The 26,864-nt window shown below is 39.4% G+C and overlaps 1 protein-coding gene across 1 annotated transcript in view; it reads left to right on the forward strand.

Annotated features, from left to right (window-relative positions):
• The window catches only part of LOC147874679 (transcription-associated protein 1-like), a 207,114-nt gene that overhangs the window by 15,013 nt on the left and 165,237 nt on the right, over positions 1-26,864 (forward strand). The window contains exons 12-14 of the mRNA XM_087344576.1: positions 2,913-3,007; positions 3,236-3,374; positions 3,480-3,655. The gene's annotated coding sequence lies outside the window, so the exon portion shown is untranslated. The remainder of the gene's footprint in view (positions 1-2,912; positions 3,008-3,235; positions 3,375-3,479; positions 3,656-26,864) is intronic.

A 26,864-nucleotide genomic window follows, 5' to 3' on the forward strand; every position in this document is an offset into this window, starting at 1 on the left:
AAAGCTCAACTGCCAAAGTTTCAACTCCCCTGACCCCCATCCCGGAGTGGGATTTGGCCAACACTTTTGAAAAAGTCACGCTTTGCCACTGTGGGAATTCGTTTTCGAAATTTTTTGCTCAGAATATTACTTTTGGGCCAAGCTGGTGCGGCATTACTTTTCTCTCTTTAACTCCCTCTGCATTTATGACCTCCTCCCTCCCCCCCCATCTGGACACATCACATCAACTGGATGCTGTATGGACGTAGAATACCACACGGCAAAAACATACGTACTGTGGCAAAGTCCGTCATAAATAAATATGAATCTGCCTTCAATGTGTGGATAATGGCAACCCATATCAACATGAGTACCATCAGACATACATGAATGTACAAAAGAAATGTATCTAATCTCGATCTTGTGTGTACATGGGATATACGGATATCCGCACGTAGGAACGTTGAAACTTCGATATCAGCAGACGTGCGTGATTACACCAAACGCACTGATGATAATGTTTGGCATGTATTGCCCTACGTCAGTGGTCCCCAACCTTTTTTTTCCTTTCTCTGGACAAATAAGATATGGACACCAAATAATACACAAAACAACACGACGTTTATTGATACAAGAAACCACGCAATCAAAAATACGTACTTTTATAAGTACAATTATTATTACTCAAGTGGGAAGTTAGTGTGATGTTTGGCGCTGCATTTTATCGGCCAGTTTTACAAATTTGGGAGAGTAGGATGATGTTGCTGCTCGCAAACAATCGTCAAGATGGGCGTCAGTAAGTCGAGATCTGTGCTTTGATTTTATAATGTTCATGGTTGAACGGCCTTTATTATTCAGTATAACCTCTTTCCGTATCAACGCGGGCACCGCGTTGGGGACCACTGTTGTACATTATTTCGCCCTCACATCTTCATCAGTTATCAGAGTGATTATTCTCTTGTAACATTGATGTCACTGTTAGGTCAAGGTCATGACAAAGTCAAGACAAGATCGCCCCAATAGTTTGCCAGATAGAGGTCTTTAAAATTCTCAAGGTCATACGTATTTATGCCAAACGGTAAATACCTGATTGACCATACTCATGTCAAAATGAGGTCACGTATAGGTCAAGGATACTGGTCTTAAAAAATCTCAAGGTTATACCTTCTCACCAATATTTCTGCTAGCCAGCCACCCTAGGGCCACACCCTTTACCCCAGGGCCACTACCCCAGTCGCACCCCTTCCCAGGGCTATTCCCTTCTTTGGGCCAACCCTCATGATCACACCTACCCAGGATCCCCCCCCCGGGACCATCCCCTCAGGATCCCTGCAGCATCACCATATCCCAGGAACCACAGCATCCCCTAGGACCCCAGGATTCCCTGGACACTGCCCTCTAGGACCACGGCAGGATCCCCGAAGACAATCACCTCCAGGATTCCTCGGATTTACCAGGACTCCCCATGACCATCCTAGTATTCCCCACAGATTTCCTAGGATCTCCACCAAGGATTCCCTACCCAGATCTAGCAGAATCTGCCACCAAACATTTCCAACAGAATTTCCCACGATCGCAACCCATGATTCCCAGGATATTCCCCTGGATTCACCACATAATATTACCCACGATCCTGCAGGATTCCCCACCAAAAATCCCCATATTATCCCACATAGGATCCACAACCAGAATTCAAAACGCGCGCCCTAACCCCCCGCGCCCTAACCCCCCGCGCCCTAACCCCCGCGCCCTAACCCCCGCGCCCTAACCCCCGCGCCCTAACCCCCGCGCCCTAACCCCCGCGCCCTAACCCCCGCGCCCTAACCCCCGCGCCCTAACCCCCGCGCCCTAACCCCCGCGCCCTAACCCCCGCGCCCTAACCCCCGCGCCCTAACCCCCGCGCCCTAACCCCCGCGCCCTAACCCCCGCGCCCTAACCCCCGCGCCCTAACCCCCGCGCCCTAACCCCCGCGCCCCACGAAGGGAGGTGGAGGCCCAGGCCGTTTCTTGAGCGAGCAGAGTCGCGGACCCGGCTCCGGACAATGGCCCGGGCGCCGGGTTCCAACGAACCGCCCGAGTCGGACGAGTCCAACTCGTTGGCTTTGCGCTCGCACGCTACAGAAAACAGGACCTCGTGGGCGAGGCGAGTCGTTCAACTCTTTCGACTAACCGACCTGGCAACAGATCTTGTCTAGGGGATATAGCAAGAGCATAGTAAGATTAGGTATAATAAGAGGACCACTCAAAATTGCGAAAATTGTACCAGCAGCGAAAGAGCAGTAATTGATATGGAATAATACCGACAGGGGGGCTCAACCCCAGCCGCTAAGTGGTCATAGGAACTTAAAACAAACCTCTTAAAGCAAAATAACCTCTTGCACCCTCTGTGCGGGACGGCGCTTTTGGTGGGTCCCGATGTTCCCGCACAGAGGACGCTGCCGTTTATTTTATGTTTTTCGATCCTTGTTTTATTCTCTACGACCATTTACGGTCTGAGACTGACCCTCCGTCCCGCGATTTGGTTTCATTCGATTAAATCATTGAGTTTTCGCTTTTAGTGTTTTATTACTGGGCGTATAATTTTATCTGCCCCTTAGTCATCTCTGCCGACGCCAGTTGGATGAGTTTTTTATCTTTGCCTTTCCCAGCATGCTCCGCGAAACTTGTTTTCTCCGAACAAGTTGAGTTTTTCCCGGTTGTCTGTCTCCTGCTTCGGTACAGCGCGGATGTACGCAGTCTTTACGTAAGTTGGGGCTTCAGTCGGCCATTTTGATATTACGTCTCAGCTTGTGTTTGGTTTAATTCTCGATTTATTCGACAGCCAAAGAGTTGTTGAAGCTTTCGTGGTGGTAATACGAGGCTCTAGATAATGACCCTGACTTATAGGCATTTGTGTCTGGCGTGATATAAGATCGTCTATATATTTTTCTCTAGGACTGTGGCAACGCACAGGCGAGAGTACATGTGTCCTGTTGTGTGTCCCCGGGTGCTACGTCTTGTACAACGAGAGCCTACTTAAGTCATTCAAGGTGAGTTGCATGAAATATTCCGTCCTCTGAAGTAGAGAGTTCTGAAAGTACGTTGAGAGAAAAACTTATATTGCGTGCTGTTCCCGATACAACGTGACTTGGCCTACGTCACACAAGACAAGATGGCCGAAATGACGTTGCAACACTGAACTAAGTATTCTGAGATATTATTCTATTTTACGTTTTGATTGTTCTGTGATTCTGCCCACGCATTCCGTCTCCTTCTAGGTCAGTGGTAACAACCACGTGACACTCGTTCAAGACTTGAGGTTTACGGTGCGGTGAGGATGACGGCCGCTTACATCGTGAGGTCGCTAACACGACAACCCGAAAATTATATTACAGCAGCAGCGAACTAAGGACTCCGGTGAGTACAATGAGAAATTGTCAGATAATGCCCACTGATCGAGTTTCAGAGCGTACGTACAGAAGCGACGTAATTATAAATTCTTGTCATTATGTCTGCTTTGAGGTGATTGGCGGAGCCCTCTTCACATTCACGGTGATTATGATATCATCATTCTTCATCGCCGTCGTGAACCTCTGAACCAGAAGATTTTACCACGTCTCGCTCCTGGACGCAGCTCTGTGACGTCGTCTGGCTCGAGACGTCTGAAACGATGAGGCACCAGCGAGCGATGGACTCGGGTGAGTACGGTGATGTATTATTTCGAGGTTGATTAAAAATTATAATGACTTTCGTAGATAGTGTTCTGTGGGAAATTAGAAATTAGTATGTCTCGACGGTAATGTAGTGTCTGAGTAAAGCCTGGTCTGCGTGGATGGGGTTTCGCGAAGGTACCGATATCGCCAAAATCAAAGAATGTTTGAAACCCCCCCCCTACGTACGGTAAGGAATCGAGTTCTTTTATGAGTTGGAAACAGAAAGGAAAAGTTACAGATCATTTGAGAATTGTTGATGGGAAAGATTGGAAAAGGAGAAAATGCAGACAATCACAGAGACGTTGCGTGTCCGGTGATAGACACGCACACTTGCGGTATGAGACCAGTTTCTTGCGTCTGTCTTGTTGTAAACATGTACGGCAGTCATCGTGTAGCTGACAGTCGTTTAACTGGTCAAAGCCTTTCTCTTCGTGTATAGACACAGAAATTTTAAAAACTGACTGGTCGTCCTTACTTCATTTCTGTTGGATAAATTTCGTAAGGAAATGCTGTTGGTGTTAGGTGGACCGAGTATTGCGTACGGAGTCTGTATTGATTTGGATTAGCCATCTGCCAGGGACGCGACTGAGTAGGCGTTCTTTACACGGTGATGGAATTAGACAGAGCTGCTAGAATGTAGTGCTGTATAGAGCAGAGGTTCCCAAAATATGGAGAAACATTTTCAACATCCTTTGCTTGATTGAGGCAGTCATCAGAACGAAGTATCGTTCTGCGTTGTATCTCGAAGGATGGTGATGGGATACAGGAGCGTAGACCAAGAGGAATAATTCAGTCCGTACCGCGAAGAAAACACAACTCTTCACCATTACGAAGATCAACTGGTTAACGCTGTTTAAGGAAATGATCGCTGTTTATTCCGAGAATCATAGTTCGTCTGAATTATATTTAAGAATTCAGTCCGTACCGCGAAGAAAACACAACTCTTCACCATTACGAAGATCAACTAGTTAACGCTGTTTAAGGAAATGATCGCTGTTTATTCCGAGAATCGTAGTTCGTCTGAATTATATTTAAGAATTCAGTCCGTACCGCGAAGAAAACACAACTCTTCACCATTACGAAGATCAACTGGTTAACGCTGTTTAAGGAAATGATCGCTGTTTATTCCGAGAATCGTAGTTCGTCTGAATTATATTTAAGAATTCAGTCCGTACCGCGAAGAAAACACAACTCTTCACCATTACGAAGATCAACTAGTTAACGCTGTTTAAGGAAATGATCGCTGTTTATTCCGAGAATCGTAGTTCGTCTGAATTATATTTAAGAATTCAGTCCGTACCGCGAAGAAAACACAACTCTTCACCATTACGAAGATCAACTAGTTAACGCTGTTTAAGGAAATGATCGCTGTTTATTCCGAGAATCGTAGTTCGTCTGAATTATATTTAAGAATTCAGTCCGTACCGCGAAGAAAACACAACTCTTCACCATTACGAAGATCAACTAGTTAACGCTGTTTAAGGAAATGATCGCTGTTTATTCCGAGAATCGTAGTTCGTCTGAATTATATTTAAGAATTCAGTCCGTTCCGCGAAGAAAACACAACTCTTCACCATTACGAAGATCAACTGGTTAACGCTGTTTAAGGAAATGATCGCTGTTTATTCCGAGAATCGTAGTTCGTCTGAATTATATTTAAGAATTCAGTCCGTACCGCGAAGAAAACACAACTCTTCACCATTACGAAGATCAACTAGTTAACGCTGTTTAAGGAAATGATCGCTGTTTATTCCGAGAATCGTAGTTCGTCTGAATTATATTTAAGAATTCAGTCCGTTCCGCGAAGAAAACACAACTCTTCACCATTACGAAGATCAACTAGTTAACGCTGTTTAAGGAAATGATCGCTGTTTATTCCGAGAATCGTAGTTCGTCTGAATTATATTTAAGAATTCAGTCCGTTCCGCGAAGAAAACACAACTCTTCACCATTACGAAGATCAACTAGTTAACGCTGTTTAAGGAAATGATCGCTGTTTATTCCGAGAATCGTAGTTCGTCTGAATTATATTTAAGAATTCAGTCCGTACCGCGAAGAAAACACAACTCTTCACCATTACGAAGATCAACTAGTTAACGCTGTTTAAGGAAATGATCGCTGTTTATTCCGAGAATCGTTGTTCGTCTGAATTATATTTAAGAATTCAGTCCGTACCGCGAAGAAAACACAACTCTTCACCATTACGAAGATCAACTAGTTAACGCTGTTTAAGGAAATGATCGCTGTTTATTCCGAGAATCGTAGTTCGTCTGAATTATATTTAAGAATTCAGTCCGTACCGCGAAGAAAACACAACTCTTCACCATTACGAAGATCAACTGGTTAACGCTGTTTAAGGAAATGATCGCTGTTTATTCCGAGAATCGTAGTTCGTCTGAATTATATTTAAGAATTCAGTCCGTACCGCGAAGAAAACACAACTCTTCACCATTACGAAGATCAACTGGTTAACGCTGTTTAAGGAAATGATCGCTGTTTATTCCGAGAATCGTAGTTTGTCTGAATAATATTTAAGAATTCAGTCCGTACCGCGAAGAAAACACAACTCTTCACCATTACGAAGATCAACTGGTTAACGCTGTTTAAGGAAATGATCGCTGTTTATTCCGAGAATCGTAGTTTGTCTGAATAATATTTAAGAATTCAGTCCGTACCGCGAAGAAAACACAACTCTTCACCATTACGAAGATCAACTGGTTAACGCTGTTTAAGGAAATGATCGCTGTTTATTCCGAGAATCGTAGTTTGTCTGAATAATATTTAAGAATTCAGTCCGTACCGCGAAGAAAACACAACTCTTCACCATTACGAAGATCAACTGGTTAACGCTGTTTAAGGAAATGATCGCTGTTTATTCCGAGAATCGTAGTTTGTCTGAATAATATTTAAGAATTCAGTCCGTACCGCGAAGAAAACACAACTCTTCACCATTACGAAGATCAACTGGTTAACGCTGTTTAAGGAAATGATCGCTGTTTATTCCGAGAATCGTAGTTTGTCTGAATTATATTTAAGAATTCAGTCCGTACCGCGAAGAAAACACAACTCTTCACCATTGCACACTTGCGGTATGAGACCAGTTTCTTGCGTCTGTCTTGTTGTAAACATGTACGGCAGTCATCGTGTAGCTGACAGTCGTTTAACTGGTCAAAGCCTTTCTCTTCGTGTATAGACACAGAAATTTTAAAAACTGACTGGTCGTCCTTACTTCATTTCTGTTGGATAAATTTCGTAAGGAAATGCTGTTGGTGTTAGGTGGACCGAGTATTGCGTACGGAGTCTGTATTGATTTGGATTAGCCGTCTGCCAGGGACGCGACTGAGTAGGCGTTCTTTACGCGGTGATGGAATTAGACAGAGCTGCTAGAATGTAGCGCTGTGTAGAGCAGAGGTTCTCAAAATATGGAGAAACATTTTCAACATCCTTTGCTTGATTGAGGCAGTCATCAGAACGAAGTATCGTTCTGCGTTGTATCCCGAAGGATGGTGATGGGATACAGGAGCGTAGACCAAGAGGAAGTGCGTTGATATTCAAGTCCACTTGTAGCAACACAGTAGAGATATATATTGAATTAAAGCTGCACCAGTTTACAGTATCTCGAGTCAGAAAATTATGAAGGCGTAATTTATAACAGTTATAATTACTCTTCGCTAATAAAAATTGCAGTTTTGTCGACTTTCAGTTTATTCTGTGTATAGTAATATAAAATATCGTCAAATTGAGTACCTGATCTATTTTCCTAATCAATGAAACTGAAGCTTTACAAGTGCAAGGAAACCGAAATTTGAGTCTATCGTGAGTCACTGCAGTCTGATTCACATCTCTAGATACTCTTTATACAAAAACACAGTTTAATATTAAGTCTCACCGCTACTAAATCTTCCGAAATAATTCATTTTCTTCCTAAGAGGGTTCATAACTTAACATTTTGTGTGCTCTTTGAAATGAAAAAATAAGCATCATTAACCCCATGAAGCTGTAGTTCGTCTGAATTATATTTAAGAATTCAGTCCGTACCGCGAAGAAAACACAACACTTCACCATTACGAAGATCAACTGGTTAACGCTGTTTAAGGAAATGATCGCTGTTTATTCCGAGAATCGTAGTTCGTCTGAATTATATTTAAGAATTCAGTCCGTACCGCGAAGAAAACACAACTCTTCACCATTACGAAGATCAACTGGTTAACGCTGTTTAAGGAAATGATCGCTGTTTATTCCGAGAATCATAGAAAATCCATAAATATAAAAGGCATCATAATTAAAACACTTGGTACATACGTTGAAGTAAACTTTCAGAATTGAACTAATTGGTATTTAGCATTCTCTGTTGAAGGCTTAATGTACCGTTTACATACCTTTTTCTTTTTCAGTATTACTTCGCCCCACTCGCTTGTAAATAATCTTCTTGAATCTCTTTCCCTAAGTGTTTTCAAGTTCGGATTGTCTTACAGAGTGAGAAACGAAGTATTACGCCTGTCTGAATCATCAAGAAATATTATAGGACTGTTAACTTAGTTGAAGCATCTCTCTCTCTCTGTCTGTTTGTGTTTTTAATAAGTTCCGAAGATTAGGATGGGTTGACACTCAGGTTACAGTAAATTGGTTCATCGATTCTCGACAGATTCTGACGAATTTAGGACCGCGTTCAGGTGTGGGTTGCTCTAAAATCCAGCCGTTCCTCAGCTCGAATATTTGTTGCGCCATTGAATACTGTCTCGAGAATAATAGCAAAACTTGAAGAAGTCGCTGTTTCCAGCACTTCGTGTCCCATTTGATAAGTTGAACACGTGTACGTGTTCAGTACGAGAAAGAAATTGCTGCTGTGTTTGAAAACATGTTTTAAGCTGGAAGAAACCAGCAGATAGTCAAAATAAATGCACTGCGTGAATGGAATTCTTAGGAATATTACACATTCTCCAACTTTGTCGCATTGCTCATATCACGTGTAACCATGGATTAAATTCCTTGTAGAATCGAATTCAGACAAATAATTATCTTTTTCTGTTATTTCCTGTCATGAACTGTTGACCTTGGTTGAAAGAGTGCGTCTTAATGCACTTCCATAAAATTCTCCGCTGTTCGTGGAGACGCTTTCAAAAAATTATGCAGTACTTGAAAGAATTGGCACAATGGCGGCGTGACCTGTTGATTTGACCCTAGGGATCCGTGTAATGTTTGCCCAAGTGCATGGTAACAAATTAAACATGTCTGTGCGCACGGGCGTAATATCGAAAGTCAATTTTGGAGCTACCTGCCTTGTCCAATGCCTAATCCATTCAGAAATTTTTTGTCCTAGATGCATGCAAATTTAAATTTATGGATATTCTTAATCGTGGATTTGTACTTTTAATACATAAATTAATAACGAGGGTCATGGCTGATAGTACCAATGGATGGTAACAGATAGTGACATACAGTTAATATCGAATTTGACGAAAATCGGTCTGTGTAATGTTAGTAGTACGTGTTAGAAACGAAGAGTATTGACTGCGAATGGTTGTTTGGAAATGGGGGCCACGTTTTGACCTTAAGGTCGTATCGCAAGGCCGGTATCCAGCCGATATTCCAGCAAGCTTCTGGTAGCGTCGGACACCATCGTACATATACGTGCGTTCGACTGTGAGTTATACAGTAGCTGTGCATGGTCCCAGATCAAAATAACCCTTTAAAGCAAATATTATTATTATTATTATTATTATTATTATATGTCCAAATTTCTGTAATAATCAGTGAGACTTTAATTTCTATTTTTATCGTATGCGTGTATGGCATTATTAATTATTTTAGAAAGAATTTATTTTATTGAAATGACACCAGATGCCGTACAACTTTTTTTTTAAATTTTACATGCTTTGCCATCGATATGACCATCAAAGGTAGTCTTGAGAATTTCTGAGGTGGGAGTTAGGAGCTAACAATAGGCTCAGCCAGTCAAATTATCCGCCTTGAATGGAAAGTTCAGCGTAGTGTTCACAAAATCCCGTCACTGGTGTCTTTCCTGAGCCATATTAATCCATTTCGCAACCTTGAAAAGTATTTCCGTAAGAACAATTTTAATATTATCCTCCCAGTTGTAGAATGTAACATTAATGCTCACCAATCTTTAGCCCTGAGGATGGAAGAAATATGTTCCTATGAAATATTTGTTACTCCACATGATACTTGAACGAATAATATCTGATTTCTTTAAATCCGGGTCGTATGAGTCATTACATCCAGACTCTATATCCTCTGCAATATGTCAATTTTAAAAGAGATTATTCTTGTTTAATGTTTCACGGACTAATCACATTTCTGTTCCTTGTTTGAATCTCTCAGATCTTTGTAAACTTTTCCGCATAAAATGATTATTATCCAATTTCTTTTAAATCGAATATTGAAAAATTACACCCGTATCTGTTTTGCCAGAGCATGGGATTATGAACGTGTGGACGTCATTCTCTGTTCCGTAATACTTCGTTACTGGTCAGATGTTTACCGCAGGTCGCAGTAACCCCGTACCCGTTTAACCGTTGAGCACACTGGCTAGAACCTGGTGCTGTTGGAATGTCTTGGTGTAGATAGAAATCACTGTCTTCCTTTGATGTAATGGTCCCTCATCATGCACGTAGTCTGTTTAATGATCGGTCAGGGTTAGTTCCACAGATCAGGAGTGTTGGGTAAGTAAACATACAAGAAGTAAATATTGAGTTGTCCTACTCGATAGGTTTCGGGTTCGAATCTCTCCCCGTCGACAGACTATCGTTAGAGATCTTTCTCGTGATTTTTAGTATTCTGAAGCATATTTTAAGACACATTAAATGTAGACAGCTATCGCTTTATTCAATGTAATTTCAAGTTCATCTTTTAGAAGAATCCTGCCATCTTATGGGGTGTAACGGACAAAATTTTAAGACTAATAAATTGCCCGCTAAGAATGACGGCAAAAATGTAAAGTAGTAAACAATAATAATCATAAGAATTATCCGATTAGACCCAACATCTCTTAGCAGCGTTACCATGGCAACGGTTATTTATAAATGTTATCCCGTAAGGTCCAAAATCACTTGGGAGCAAATAATCATAACCGAAGAATGTTTTATGAATGTCTTTTGTGATGTTGCGTCATCACAAGGGCCCACCATCATCGCTGTTATGATGGAGGTAGCAATATCACTTCCTAAACGTCGGTAAACTTAATCATCACAATCACCACAGTGAGAACAGGAGATATCAATTTACGCGCAGATTGAAGATGTAAGGCACAAATTTCTATCTTGCGAGGCCGAGGCGTAGTGTCGGGACAGATAATACCCGCATCCCCCCGCCCCCCCCCCCCAAGCTGCTTTTAATGAGTGCTTTTTCTATAATTAGTCTAGCATTTCAGAAAAGAGTGTGTTGTGTTTAGGAGATAACTTTCAACCAAGCTGTTTGTATGTTCTAATCAAAATAACGTTGACCATGAATTTAGAATCTTTTGTCTTCTAGTCTGATAAATAAAAGTTGTAAATATTAATGAACAACACACTGTTATGTTTAAATTTGGTTTGCTATCATCGTAATTAATGTTAATAAACTGTTAAATAATATGGAGCTTCAGACCCTACATATAAATTCTTGTCATTATATGGGACATTCTGTCTGGTTTCAGGGGAAAGGCGAGTGAATCTTCGTGGTTCCGAAACTCAGAGGAGGATCTTCATGGCATTTTCACCCGTGCGGTTGCGTCTACACGCAGCCGCTTCCACCCGGACGCTGCACTCTTGTCGTGTTTCCAGTGTCGGCGGTCATCTCTCCGGCATATTTCGTTCCTACCATCTTTGCTGGCGAGTGAAACGAATTACTTTAATTTTAAATTAACACACGACTAACGCCTGGGGTGCAGGGGTTAAACTCCTTCCAATGTTCCTTAATTTTGAGTCTCCAATTAATGTTTTGCTGTTTCCATCCCTTGAGCAAAATGAATTCAGATTCTTTCTATTTACTCTTTTTCTTCTTTCTTTTCTTCGTTTTCGCCTTCTTCCTACTCTCAGAGGATAGACGGGTTAGAGTAGAGTTGTAGCTGCATGCATTCTTAACCACTAACAACATCATCGACCCTGCAGTCCAGCCGCTGCGCTGCAACGGAATATCAGCGGAATCCAGCAAAGACGCAGTTAGTTTGCCCACAATATTAGAAATGTTGAGGGTGTGAGGTCACAGACCATGCGTTAAGTTGCAGTGGTGGGCTTCGGTAAAGCATATATAGAAGACATTGAGGATTTTAAAAAGTGGGGATTTTCTGTTTTGATGATCTGAGTAACGGCTAGCTTTTCAAGTTAAGTAATTTTGAGGTGACTTAAGCGTCTGCTAACACAAACTATAAAGCGGGGAAGATTTTCAATTTGGAAAATTTCATGGGGCTGAAAACTAATCGTTGTTTATTTACATAGCTTTGCCCTTAGATTACAATCATATTGCAGGACAGACGTACAGTCCAAATTTGACCACCTCTGACGTAGACAAAGTTCATTCAGTGAAAGTAATTGAGAAATGATTGAAATTTTATAGTATCGTAGGCATCGGTACTAGGACATTAAAGTGTGGATTGATGGGAGATTCACACTGAAATTAGGGACGAGACGTAGTGGACAACGAAATCACATGCAAATTAAGTGTGAATAAAATAATATAGTCTTTTTGAAGGCGAAATAAGTGAAACGCCAGACGCTGAGATTTTAAATGAAGTTTTCAGATTGTTTTATGTTCAAGATGTTATTTAATAAATAAATAAATAAATAACTTGTACTTTTATTTTTTCCGATTGTAGAAACAACGGAAACTGTAACACTTGCTTGTATACCTTTGTTTCCATCACCCTTTATAACAGGTAGAAGAACGACATATGTCACTATTTCGTCTTTAAATTTTCGCATATGAGTTGACTTTAAATGAGATCAGATTTTAACAGCAGCTAAAATTTCCATGACTTGTTACATTATAATTATTAATTATATATTAGCGTACTAGCAAATTCAAGTGTGCATTGATGACAAACCAAAAGTTCTCAATTGGATTTAAATCTAGCGAGTTTGGCGGCAAAAATACAACTTTGCATCCGACACTTTCTATTAATTCCCTTGTTCTTTCAGACTTATGAAAGCTCGCATTGTCAAGTCATTTGCAAAGAACGTCGCTCATATTATATATAAATCAAATAATACAGAAGTCATAGAGAGCCTCCCCCCCCCCAAAAAAAAGACGTCAACTCAAATTGCTCATTGCTTTGTGAATGGAGGCAGCGCGTAGCTCTGAAACGTGAGTGAACTTGTAGCAGACGACACGAGAAACAACGGACGATTGCCATGTCCAGCGACGACGTCATCTAAGAAACCTCCAGTTCATCGCTGGTGGGTGAAATTTATCTCTTCAATGTTGCAGTAGTCGTAGTAGTTTGTAGCTTAGTTTTTGCCAGTATCCCGTAGTTGAGAGGTTTTATCTAATGAAGTCTTTATTTCCATCCTTGAAGGAAAACGAATTGCAAATCTTCATCATCTCGTTCTTTCTCATCATCTTATTACTTACACGTGATAGACTAATTTCTTTTTAAAGATAAGTTGCGTCCGTGTTTAATTACGCACTACGGCATGAAGGCGTATGGGTTATTGAAGGTTTAGGTACGTGCATCTTTAACAGCTAGCTAGATGGAGATACGTGGACAGCATCACGTTCCAGCCGGTTTTACCCGAAGGAAAAATTCACGGTATCTTCTGTGTATATTATTGAATTGGACCGAACTTGATTGTGTCGCTGTCGGTAGTTGAACCGCGGACTTGCAGAGGATCCAGAAATAAAGTATTAATCGTTGTAAAAATCGGGGATGACTTAGAAATTACAAGTGAATACGGATTTTGGGTCTGAAAAAAACCCCGAAGGGAAGACATAAAATTGGATGTGAAGATAATATAATGTATATTAACAGCTGCTGTGAACATGGGAATGAACATCGGTAGACATAATTTGTAGACTAGGTGCCTGAGTAGCTTCTTTGATTCAATGCGGTATAAGATTGATATCATAATTTAGTTAAAAATTACTGCAGAAATAAATGTGTACTTAATATAGTTTAATTTTAAATTTTTGACATGTATGAAGTGAAGGAGGACAATTACAGGGTATACAAGAAAGAATGGCGCGGTTTCAAAAGTTAATAACAAAATTATTTCTAACCCTACACGGGCACAACATACACACCGTCAGCGGCGGCAACTGTCCAAGTTTCTCATGCTTACTGCGTGGCCGCGGGGCCAGTTTCAAAGATGGCGTTGCAGCAGGAGAAGGCTTTCTGTGTGCTCCGTTTTGAGGTGTCCAGAGCGTGAGTTTCGTGCACGGTTTCAAAAAGACGCACCACACAAGAATAACATAAGCAGTTTGTAGAAACTGGATGCTGTAAAGGCAAGAGTCCTGGTCGACCTCGTATGACTGATGACAACATTGAAAGAGTTCGTGAGGCGTTTCAGCGAAGTCCCCGCAAGTCAGTGGCCAGAGGAAGCAGTGAATTGGAAATGCCAAACCGTACAAGATTGCGATTGGTGCAGGCCCTTAAACCATCAGACAAAGTGAAAAGGCGACGCTTTTGCGAGGAGATGCGGTTCGTCGAAAGACTGATCTTCTCCGATGAAGCCACATTCCACATCAGTGGCAAGGTGAACATACACGATGTCCGTATCTGGGGAACCGAGCACCAGCGTGACTCTCCAAAAGTCAACGTTTTCTGTGCGGTGTCCAGCAAAAAAGTGCACGGCCCATCTTTCTTCGCTGAAGCAACTTAGACAGCGACTCATTTCTGGACATGTTGGAAAGCTGGTTGTTACTCCAACTGAATACCAATTATGACGATTACATTCTACAACTGGACATTTTCACAGGAATGTACGAGTGCTTCTCAACCGTGTCTTTCCACAGCGCTGGTCTGGGATGAGTTTGATTACCGTGTGGATGTGTGTCGTGTGATCCAGGATGCACACATTGAAGGATTGTAATGAACGCATGAGAAACTTTGATAGTTGCCGCCGCTGACGGTGTATGTTGTGCACATTTAAGTTGGTAAATAAATTTTTTATTAACGTTTCAAACCGCACCATTCTTTTGTGTATACACTGTACTGCCTCTCCAGCCAAGCGTCCCACATGGCGTGTATTAGGACTGCGTTACTTTTTTCATATGACATAATAGATTTTTGGCTACATGAGTGGATACACTTGAGTATGTGTGGAATACATTCTTGGATTAAATATTTTAGTTTCGTTAGTTAGAGAAAGAAGCCAATTATATTATTAATATGTTATGAATACAAATACTCATTAGAGATGGGGTTTAGGTATTTTCAGAATTAACTTCGAGGATGTAGTGAAAAGCGATCCTTACTCATATAACATTTGATGACAGACGGTTGTTCACTCAGGCCACAGAATAGTAGGAGTATAAAAGATTATCAGGCCGGCTTTAGATATCTCGGTTTCTCTACCTATATAATCTATCTATTCTATCTATCTGAATATCTCTATCTCTCTCTCTCTCTGTGTCTGTTTCTCTGTCTCCTGTCTATGTGTCTGCCTATTTATCTATTTACCCATCTATATAACTATCCATCCGTTCATGTATTTACCAATCTATGTATACATACGAAGATTAACCCAAACACGCACCCACCCACATCATGCATGTTTTGTAGCTCGTATTTTGTTTGTTAAGACAAAAATTAGTCACACATCACACAGAATTTATAATATTTCAAATGGCAATTTATTGTGTCATACGCTACTGTATGATGATGTATTGTGTTCCTTGAGCTGGTGTGCTGTATGCAAGTGCGTTGTTTTGTGATATTTATACTTTATTCCGATGAATTCCATAAGACACGACAAGAGTACATTTACCTAAGACGTACGAGATTGAGACAAGACAGTACCACCGTGAAGAAAAGGCAGAGGTACATTTAGCAATGACACGCGTGTTTCAGATACGTTACCAACAGTTTGAAGACACGGCAGGAGTTTTGTCTCTCAGTTTCCTACAGATCGGAAGATATATGCCTTTGAAAAATTGACTTTCGAATACCCGCGAAAAAGTAAAAGTTCTCTATCCTGCAAACCCTTGGACGTACATTGTCGTGACTCTGACATGAAGTTGACATGTACGTGACCCCATAGTGACATGAGATCTTTCTCTCAGATTCGTACACATCGCGAGATAAATGCCTTTGAAAAATTGACTTTCGAATAACCGTGAAAAATTAAAATGCCTCTATCCTGCAAACCCTTGGACATACATTGACGTGACTCTGACATGAAGTTGGCATATAAGTGTCCTCACACTGATATGAGGTTTGTCTCTCAGATTCCTACACATCGCGAGATATATGCCTTTGAAAAAGTGACTTTCGAATAACCTCGAAAAATTAAAATGTCTCTATCCTCCAAACCCTTGGACTTACATTGTCGCGACTCTGACATGTCTATGACATATACCTTCCCTCAAAGTGACATAAGTGTTGTCTCTCAGATTCCTACAGATCGCGAGATATTTGCCTTTTCAAAAATTGACTTTCGAATAATCTCGAAAAATTCAAATGTCCCTATCCTCCAAACCCTTGGACGTACATTGTCGTGACTCTGACACGAAGTTGACATATACGTGACCTCATAGTGACATGAGTTGTTTCTCTCAGATTCCTACACATCGCGAGATATATGCCTTTGAAAAATTGACTTTCGAATAACTGTGAAAAATTAAAATGTCTCTATCCTTCAAACCCTTGGACATACATTGACGTGACTCTGACATGAAGTTGACATATACGTTCCCTCAAAGTGACATCAGTTTTGTCTCTCAGATTCCTACACATCGGGACTTATTTTCCTTTTCAAAAATTGACTTTCGAATAATCTCGAAAAATTAAAATGTCTCTATCATCCAAACCCTTGGACATACATTGACGTGACTCTGCCAGGAAGTTGACATATACGTTCCCTCAAAGTGACATAAGGTTTGTCAATCAGATTCCTACAGATCGGGAGATATTTGCCTTTTCAAAAATTGACTTTCGAATAATCTCGAAAAATTAAATTGTCTCTATCCTCCAAACCCTTGGACATACATTGACGTGACTCTGACATGAAGTTGACATATACGTTCCCTCAAAGTGACATAAGTTTTGTCTCTCGGATTCCTACACATCGCGAGATATATGCCTTTCAAAAATTGACTTTCGAATAAAAGTGAAAAATTAAAATGTCTCTATCCTCCAAACCCTTGGACATACATTGACGTGACTCTGACATGAAGTTGACATATACGTTCCCTCAAAGTGACATAAGTTTTGTCTCTCAAGATTCCTACAGATCGGGAGATATTTGCCTTTTCAAAAATTGACTTTCGAATAATCTCGAAAAATTAAAATGTCTCTATCCTCCAAACCCTTGGACATACATTGACGTGACTCTGACATGACGTTGACATATACGTTACCTCAAAGTGACATCAGTTTTGTCTCTCAGATTCCTACACATCGGGACTTATTTGCCTTTTCAAAAATTGACTTTCGAATAATCTCGAAAAATTAAAATGTCTCTATCATCCAAACCCTTGGACATACATTGACGTGACTCTGACATGAAGTTGACATATATGTTCCCTCAAAGTGACATAAGGTTTGTCTCTCAGATTCCTACAGATCGGGAGATATTTGCCTTTTCAAAAATTGACTTTCGAATAATCTCGAAAAATTAAATTGTCTCTATCCTCCAAACCCTTGGACATACATTGACGTGACTCTGACATGAAGTTGACATATACGTTCCCTCAAAGTGACATAAGTTTTGTGTCTCAGATTCGTACAGATCGGGAGATATTTGCCTTTTCAAAAATTGACTTTCGAATAATCTCGAAAAATTAAAGTGTCTCTATCCTCCAAACCCTTGGACATACATTGACGTGACTCTGACATGAAGTTGACATTTGCGTTCCCTCAAAGTAACATACGTTTTGTCTCTCAGATGCCTACAGATCTGGAGATATTTGCCTTTTAAAAATTGACTTTCGAATAATCTCGAAAAATTCAAATGTCTCTATCCTCCAAACGTTTGGACATACATTGACGAGACTCTGACATGAAGTTGACATATACGTTCCCTCAAAGTGGCATAAGTTTTGTCTCTCAGATTCCTACAGATCGGGAGATATTTGCCTTCTAAAAATTGACTTTCGAATAATCTCGAAAAATTAAAATGTCTCTATCCTCCAAACCCTTGGACATACATTGACGTGACTCTGACAGGACATTTACATATACGTTCCCTCAAAGTGACATACGTTTTGTCTCTGAGATTCCTACAGATCGGGAGATATTTCCCTTTTAAAAATTGACTTTCGAATAATCTCTAGAAATTTAAATGTCTCTATCCTCCAAACCCTTGGACATATATTGACGTGACTCTGACAGGAAGTTGACATATATGTTCCCTCAAAGTGACATTAGTTTTGTCTCTCAGATTCCTACAGATCGGGAGATATTTGCCTTTTAAAAATTGTCTTTCAAATAATCTCGAAAAATTAAAATGTCTCTATCCTCCAAACCCTTTTACATACATTGACGAGACTCTGACATGAAGTTGACATATGCGTTCCCTCAAAGTGACATAAGGTTTGTCTCTCAGATGCCTACAGATCGGGAGGTATTTGCCTTTTAAAAATTGACTTTCGAATAATCTCGAAAAATTAAAATGTCTCTTTTGTCCAAACCCTTGGACATACATTGACGAGATTCTGACATGAAGTTGACATATACGTTCCCTCTAAGTGACATACGTTTTGTCTCTCAGATTCCTACAGATCGGGAGATATATGCCTTTTAAAAATTGACTTTCGAATAATCTCTAAAAATTTAAATGTCTCTATACTCCAAACCCTTGGACATACATTGACGTGACTCTGCCAGGAAGTTGACATATACGTTCCCTCAAAGTGACATATGTTTTGTCTTTGAGATTCCTACAGATCGGGAGATATTTGCCTTTTAAGAATTGACTTTCGAATAATCTCTAGAAATTTAAATGTCTCTATCCTCCAAACCCTTGGACATACATTGACGTGACTATCACATGAAGTTGACATATGCGTTCCCTCAAAGTGACATAAGTTTTGTCTCTCAGATTAATACAGATCGGGAGATATTTGCCTTTTCAAAAATTGACTTTCGAATAATCTCGAAAAATTAAAATGTCTCTATCCTCCAAACCCTTGGACATACATTAACGAGACTCTGACATGAAGTTGACATATGCGTTCCCTCAAAGTGACATAAGGTTGTCTCTCAGATGCCTACAGATCGGGAGATATTTTCCTTTTAAAAATTGACTTTCGAATAATCTCGAAAAATTAAAATGTCTCTATCCTCCAAACCTTCGGACATACATTGACGAGATTCTGACATGTAGTTGACATATAGGTTCCCTCAAAGTGACATACGTTTTGTCTCTCAGATTCCTACCGATCGGGAGATATTTGCCTTTTAAAAATTGACTTTCGAATAATCTCGTAAAATTAAAATGTCTCTATCCTCCAAACCCTTAGACATACATTGACGTGACTCTGACAGGACGTTTACATATACGTTCCCTCAAAGTGACATAAGTTTTGTCTCTCAGATTCCTACAGATCGGGAGATATTTGCCTTTTAATAATTGACTTTCGAATAATCTCTAAAAATTTAAATGTCTCTATCCTCCAAACCCTTGGACATACATTGACGTGACTCTGACAGGAAGTTGACATATAAGTTCCCTCAAAGTGACATTAGTTTTGTCTCTCAGATGCCTACAGATCGGGAGATATTTGCCTTTTAATAATTGACTTTCGAATAATCTCGAGAAATGAAAATGTCTCTATCGTCCAAACCCTTGGACATACATTGACGAGATTCTGACATGAAGTTGACATATACGTTCCCTCAAAGTGACATAAGGTTTGTCTCTCAGATTCCTACAGATCGGGAGATACTTGCCTTTTAAAAATTGACTTTCGAATAATCTCAAAAAATTAAAATGTCTCTATCCTCCAAACCCTTGGACATACATTGACGAGACTCTGACATGAAGTTGACATATGCGTTCCCTCAAAGTGACATAAGGTTTGTCTCTCAGATGCCTACAGATCGGGTGATATTTGCCTTTTAAAAATTGACTTGCGAATAATCTCGAAAAATTAAAATGTCTCTATCGTCCAAACCCTTGGACATACATTGACGAGATTCTGACATGAAGTTGACATATACGTTCCCTCAAAGTGACATAAGGTTTGTCTCTTAGATTCCTATTGATCGGGAGATATTTGCCTTTTCAAAAATTCACTTTCGAATAATCTCTAAAAATTTAAATTTCTCTATCCTCCAAACCGTTGGACATACATTGACGTGACTCTGACAGGAAGTTGACATATACGTTCCCTCAAAGTGACATAAGTTTTGTCTCTCAGATGCCTACAGATCGGGAGATATTTGCCTTTTAAAAATTGACTTTCGAATAATCTCTAAAAATTTAAATGTCTCTATCCTGCAAACCCTTCGACATACATAGACGTGACTATGACATGAAGTAGACATATACGATCCCTCAAAGTGACATAAGGTTTGTCTCTTAGATTCCTATTGATCGGGAGATATTTGCCTTTTCAAAAATTCACTTTCGAATAATCTCTAAAAATTTAAATTTCTCTATCCTCCAAACCGTTGGACATACATTTTCGTGACTCTGACAGGAAGTTGACATATACGGTCCCTCAAAGTGACATAAGTTTTGTCTCTCAGATGCCTACAGATCGGGAGATATTTGCCTTTTAAAAATTGACTTTCGAATAATCTCGAAAAATTAAAATGTCTCTATCGTCCAAAACCTTGGACATACATTGACCAAACTCTGACATGAAGTTGACATATGCGTTCCCTCAAAGTGACATAAGTTTTGTCTCTCACATTCCTACAGATCGGGAGATATTTGCCTTTTAAAAATTGACTTTCGAATAATCTCGTAAAATTAAAATTTCTTTATCCTCCAAACCCTTGGACATACATTGACGTGACTCTGACAGGACATTTGCATATACGTTCCCTCAAAGTGACATACGTTTTGTCTCTGAGATTCCTACAGATCGGGAAATATTTCCCTTTTAAAAATTGACTTTCGAATAATCTCTAAAAATTTAAATGTCTCTATCCTCCAAACCCTTCGACATACATTGACGTGACTCAGACAGGAAGTTGACATATATGTTCCCTCAAAGTGACATTAGTTTTGTCTCTCAGATTCCTACAGATCGGGAGATATTTGCCTTTTAAAAATTGACTTTCGAATAATCTCTAAAAATTTAAATGTCTCTATACTCCAAACCCTTGGACATACATTGACGTGACTCTGCCAGGAAGTTGACATATACATTCCCTCAAAGTGACATAAGTTTTGTCTCTGAGATTCCTACAGATCGGGAGATATTTGCCTTTTAAAAATTGACTTTCGAATAATCTCTAGAAATTTAAATGTCTCTATCCTCCAAACCCTTGGACATACATTGACGTGATTGTGACATGAAGTTGACATATACGTTCCCTCAAAGTGACATAAGTTTTGTCTCTCAGATTAATACAGATCGGGAGATATTTGCCTTTTCAAAAATTGACTTTCGAATAATCTCGAAAAATTAAAATGTCTCTATCCTCCAAACCCTTGGACATACATTGACGAGACTCTGACATGAAGTTGACATATGCGTTCCCTCAAAGTGATATAAGGTTTGTCTCTCAGATGCCTACAGATCGGGAGATATTTTCCTTTTAAAAATTGACTTTCGAAAAATTAAAAAATCTGTATCGTCCAAACCCTTGGACATACATTGACGAGATTCTGACATGTAGTTGACATGTACGTTCCCTCAAAGTGACATAAGGTTTGTCTTTCAGATGCCTACAGATCGGGAGATATTTGCCTTTTAAAAATTGACATTCGAATAATCTCGAAAAATTAAAATGTCTCTATCGTCCAAACCCTTGGACATACATTGACGAGATTCTGACATGAAGTTGACATATACGTTCCCTCAAAGTGACATAAGTTTTGTCTCTTATATTCCTATTGATCGGGAGATATTTGCCTTTTCGAAAATTGACTTTAGAATAATCTCTAAAAATTTAAATCTCTCTATCCTCCACACCCTTGGACATACATTGACGTGACTCTGACAGCAAGTTGACATATACGTTCCCTCAAAGTGACATAAGTTTTGTCTCTTAGCTTCCTACAGATCGGGAGATATTTGCCTTTTAAAAATTGACTTTCGAATAATCTCGAAAAATTGAAATGTCTCTATCGTCCAAACCCCTGGACATACATTGACGAGATTCTGACATGAAGTTGACATATGCGTTCCCTCAAAGTGACATAAGTTTTGTCTCTCAGATGCCTACAGATCGGGAGATATTTCCCTTTTAAAAATTGACTTTCGAATAATCTCGAGAAATTAAAATTTCTATCGTCCAAACCCTTGGACATACATTGACGAGATTCTGACATGAAGTTGACATATACGTTCCCTCAAAGTGACATAAGTTTTGTCTCTCAGATTCCTACAGATCGGGAGATACTTGCCTTTTAAAAATTGACTTTCGAATAATCTGGAAAAATTAAAATGTCGTTATCCTCCAAACCCTTCTACATACATTGACGAGACTCTGACATGAAGTTGACATATGCGTTCCCTCAAAGTGACATAAGGTTTGTCTCTCAGATGCCTACAGATCGGGAGATATTTGCCTTTTAAAAATTGACTTGCGAATAATCTCGAAAAATTAAAATGTCTCTATCGTCCTAACCCTTGGACATACATTGACGAGATTCTGACATGAAGTTGACATATACGTTCCCTCTACGTGACATACGTTTTGTCTCTCAGATTCCTACAGATCGGGAGATATTTGCCTTTTAAAAATTGACTTTCGAATAATCTCTAAAAATATAAATGTCTCTATACTCCAAACCCTTGGACATACATTGACGTGACTCTGCCAGGAAGTTGACATATACGTTCCCTCAAAGTGACATAAGTTTTGTCTTTGAGATTCCTACAGATCGGGAGATATTTGCCTTTTAAGAATTGACTTTCGAATAATCTCTAGAAATTTAAATGTCTCTATCCTCCAAACCCTTAGACATACATTGACGTGACTATGACATGAAGTTGACATATACGTTCCCTCAAAGTGACATAAGTTTTGTCTCTCAGATTAATACAGATCGGGAGATATTTGCCTTTTCAAAAATTGACTTTCGAATAATTTCGAAAAATTAAAATGTCTCTATCCTCCAAACCCTTGGACATACATTGACGAGACTCTGACATGAAGTTGACATATGCGTTTCCTCAAAGTGACATAAGGTTGTCTCTCAGATGCCTACAGATCGAGAGATATTTCCCTTTTAAAAATTGACTTTCGAATAATCTCGAGAAATTAAAATGTCTCTATCGTCCAAACCCTTGGACATACATTGACGAGATTCTGACATGAAGTTGACATATACGTTCCCTCAAAGTGACATAAGGTTTGTCTCTCAGATTCCTACAGATCGGGAGATACTTGCCTTTTAAGAATAGACTTTCGTATAATCTCAAAAAATTAAAATGTCTCTATCCTCCAAACCCTTGGACATACATTGACGAGACTCTGACATGAAGTTGACATATGCGTTCCCTCAAAGTGACATAAGGTTTGTCTCTCAGATGCCTACAGATCGGGAGATATTTGCCTTTTAAAAATTGACTTGCGAATAATCTCGAAAAATTAAAATGTCTCTATCGTCCAAACCCTTGGACATACATTGACGAGATTCTGACATGAAGTTGCGAATAATCTCGAAAAATTAAAATGTCTCTATCGTCCAAACCCTTGGACATACATTGACGAGATTCTGACATGAAGTTGACATATACGTTCCCTCAAAGTGACATAAGGTTTGTCTCTTAGATTCCTATTGATCGGGAGATATTTGCCTTTTCAAAAATTGACTTTCGAATAATCTCTAAAAATTTAAATGTCTCTATCCTCCAAACCCTTCGACATACATAGACGTGACTATGACATGAAGTAGACATATACGTTCCCTCAAAGTGACATAAGTTTTGTCTCTCAGATTAATACAGATCGGGAGATATTTGCCTTTTCAAAAATTGACTTTCGAATAATCTCGAAAAATGAAAATGTCTCTATCCTCCAAACCGTTGGACATACATTGACGAGACTCTGACATGAAGTTGACGTATGCGTTCCCTCAAAGTGACATAAGGTTTGTCTCTCAGATGCCTACAGATCGGGAGATATTTGCCTTTTAAAAATTGACTTTCGAATAATCTCGAAAAATTAAAATGTCTCTATCGTCCAAAACCTTGGACATACATTGACCAAACTCTGACATGAAGTTGACATATGCGTTCCCTCAAAGTTACATAAGTTTTGTCTCTGAGATTCCTACAGATCGGGAAATATTTCCCTTTTAAAAATTGACTTTCGAATAATCTCTAAAAATTTAAATGTCTCTATCCTCCAAACCCTTCGACATACATTGACGTGACTCAGACAGGAAGTTGACATATATGTTCCCTCAAAGTGACATAAGGTTTGTCTGTCAGATGCCTACAGATCGGGAGATATTTGCCTTTTAAAAATTGACTTGCGAATAATCTCGAAAAATTAAAATGTCTCTATCGTCCAAACCCTTGGACATACATTGACGAGATTCTGACATGAAGTTGACATATACGTTCCCTCAAAGTGACATAAGTTTTGTCTCTCAGATTAATACAGATCGGGAGATATTTGCCTTTTCAAAAATTGACTTTCGAATAATCTCGAAAAATTAAAATGTCTCTATCCTCCAAACCCTTGGACATACATTGACGAGACTCTGACATGAAGTTGACATATGCGTTCCCTCAAAGTGACATAAGGTTTGTCTCTCAGATGCCTACAGATCGGGAGATATTTTCCTTTTAAAAATTGACTTTTGAAAAATTAAAAAATCTGTATCGTCCAAACCCTTGGACATACATTGACGAGATTCTGACATGTAGTTGACATATACGTTCCCTCAAAGTGACATAAGGTTTGTCTTTCAGATGCCTACAGATCGGGAGATATTTGCCTTTTAAAAATTGACTTTCGAATAATCTCGAAAAATTAAAATGTCTCTATCGTCCAAACCCTTGGACATACATTGACGAGATTCTGACATGAAGTTGACATATACGTTCCCTCAAAGTGACATAAGTTTTGCCTCTTAGATTCCTATTGATCGGGAGATATTTGCCTTTTCGAAAATTGACTTTAGAATAATCTCTAAAAATTTAAATCTCTCTATCCTCCACACCCTTGGACATACATTGACGTGACTCTGACAGCAAGTTAACATATACGTTCCCTCAAAGTGACATAAGGTTTGTCTCTCAGATGCCTACAGATCGGGAGATATTTGCCTTTTAAAAATTGACTTTCGAATAATCTCGAAAAATTAAAATGTCTCTATCGTCCAAACCCTTGGACATACATTGACGAGATTCTGACATGTAGTTGACATATACGTTCTCTCAAAGTGACATTCGTTTTGTCTCTCAGATTCCAACCGATCGGGAGATATTTGCCTTTTAAAAATTGAATTTTGAATAATCTCGTAAAATTAAAATGTCTCTATCCTCCAAACCCTTACACATACATTGACGTGACTCTGACAGGACGTTTACATATACGTTCCCTCAAAGTGACATTGGTTTTGTCTCTTAGCTTCCTACAGATCGGGAGATATTTGCCTTTTAAAAAGTGACTTTCGAATAATCTCTAAAAAATTAAATGTCTCTATCCTCCAAACCCTTGGACATACATTGTCGTGACTCTGACAGGATGTTGACATATATGTTCCCTCAAAGTGACATTGGTTTTGTCTCTTAGCTTCCTACAGATCGGGAGATATTTGCCTTTTAAAAATTGACTTTCGAATAATCTCGAAAAATTGAAATGTCTCTATCGTCCAAACCCCTGGACATACATTGACGAGATTCTGACATGAAGTTGACATATGCGTTCCCTCAAAGTGACATAAGTTTTGTCTCTCAGATGCCTACAGATCGGGAGATATTTGCCTTTTCAAAAATTGACTTTCGAATAATCTCGAAAAATTAAAATGTCTCTATCCTCCAAACCCTTGGACATACATTGACGTGACTCTGACATGAAGTTGACATATACGTTCCCTCAAAGTGGCATAAGTTTTGTCTCTCAGATTCCTACAGATCGGGAGATATTTGCCTTTTCACAAATTGAGTTTCGAATAATCTCGAAAAATTAAAATGTCTCTATCCTCCAAACCCTTGGACATACATTGACGAGACTCTGATATGAAGTTGACATATACGTTCCCTCTAAGTGACATAAGTTTTGTCTCTCAGATTCCTACAGATCGGGAGATATTTGCCTTTAAAAGTTGACTTTCGAATAATCTCTAAAAATTTAAATGTCTCTATCGTCTAAACCCTTGGACATACATTGACGAGATTCTGACATGAAGTTGACATATACGTTCCCTCAAAGTGACATAAGGTTTCTCTCTTAGATTCCTATTGATCGGGAGATATTTGCCTTTTCAAAAATTCACTTTCGAATAATCTCCAAGAATTTAAATGTCTCTATCCTCCAAACCCTTGGACATACATTGACGTGACTCTGACAGGACGTTGACATATACGTTCCCTAAAAGTGACATAAGTTTTGTCTCTCAGATTCCTAGAGATCGGGAGATATTTGCCTTTTAAAAATTGACTATCAAATAATCTCGAAAAATTAAAATGTCTCTATCGTCCAAACCCTTGGACATACATTGACGAGATTCTGACATGAAGTTGACATATACGTTCCCTCAAAGTTACATAAGTTTTGTCTCTCAGATGCCTACAGATCGGGAGATATTTGCCTTTTAAAAATTGACTTTCGAATAATCTCGAAAAATTAAAATGTCTCTATCGTCCAAACCCTTGGACATACATTGACGAGATTCTGATATGAAGTTGACATATACGTTCCCACAAAGTAACATAAGTTTTGTCTCTCAGATTCCTACAGATC

Source organism: Zootermopsis nevadensis, unplaced genomic scaffold (assembly GCF_977971745.1).
Source record: "Zootermopsis nevadensis isolate Lab colony 2312 unplaced genomic scaffold, Znev_1.0 Znev_ptg000007l, whole genome shotgun sequence".
NCBI classification, from domain to species: Eukaryota; Metazoa; Arthropoda; class Insecta; order Blattodea; family Termopsidae; genus Zootermopsis; species Zootermopsis nevadensis.